Raw genomic sequence first — 849 nt, 5'->3', positions numbered from 1 at the left:
TGATATACAATTTGGAATGCTTCCATCTAACTGATTAACATAACCGTCTCCTTGCTTACTTATTTGTTGTGGCAAAAACATTCATACCTATTCTTAATAGTATAGAAATGTATCATTGCTTTATGCACATTAGATTGGATCCCCCAAAAACCCTTCTTCCTCCCAGCCTCCTCACCCCTCCCCTCTCTTTCCTCTTCCCTCCTTTTTCGGGACTATAGTTATGTTTTACCAATACTACATGTTGGAGCCCAAGATGCCGTGTCTTCATCCCAACCTAGGGCCTCATAGGAGCCGGGACCCTAGGTCTCCGGCCAGCCCACTTAAGTGTCTGGATGTGGGTTGCTGTGCCAGTTTACTCAGGGTAGGTCTTGTTCAGGTCTCGAGTGCCAAAGCACTTAGAAGTCACAGTCAATATGAGCAGAAGTGAGCATCTCAGCAGCAGTCTTAGTAGGAGAGCACCGATCAGCCATCCTCTGAGCAAGAATAGGAGCCAAAGGACGAGCCCTTGCTAACTTCTCCTGAAGCTATTTATAGAAGTAATCCTATAGTCACCTATGCACATCTAACCAATGATGAGCATTCTTTCATGCTCTCGTGCATCTCACTAATGAGACCCAATGATGTTAAATCCTTCCCCAATCTCTTATTGCCAAAGTATTTCTCACAGGTGCCTTCTATACCTATGAATGTGTAGGTTATTATATACTGATTTCATAGTAATATTGAATACATTGGATACCTTTTTTCCATTCTTGAGATACTTTACTAAGATGAGTATGTTCCAGCTCCATCAGGAGTCAAGGGAGTAATCAAGTGCCCATGATAGATTCAAATTTAAACAGACATTAT

Source organism: Nycticebus coucang, unplaced genomic scaffold, assembly GCF_027406575.1.
Source record: "Nycticebus coucang isolate mNycCou1 unplaced genomic scaffold, mNycCou1.pri scaffold_54, whole genome shotgun sequence".
Lineage (NCBI taxonomy): Eukaryota > Metazoa > Chordata > Mammalia > Primates > Lorisidae > Nycticebus > Nycticebus coucang.
The sequence above is the reverse complement of the archived record's forward strand: the minus strand, read 5'-3'. Positions refer to the sequence as shown.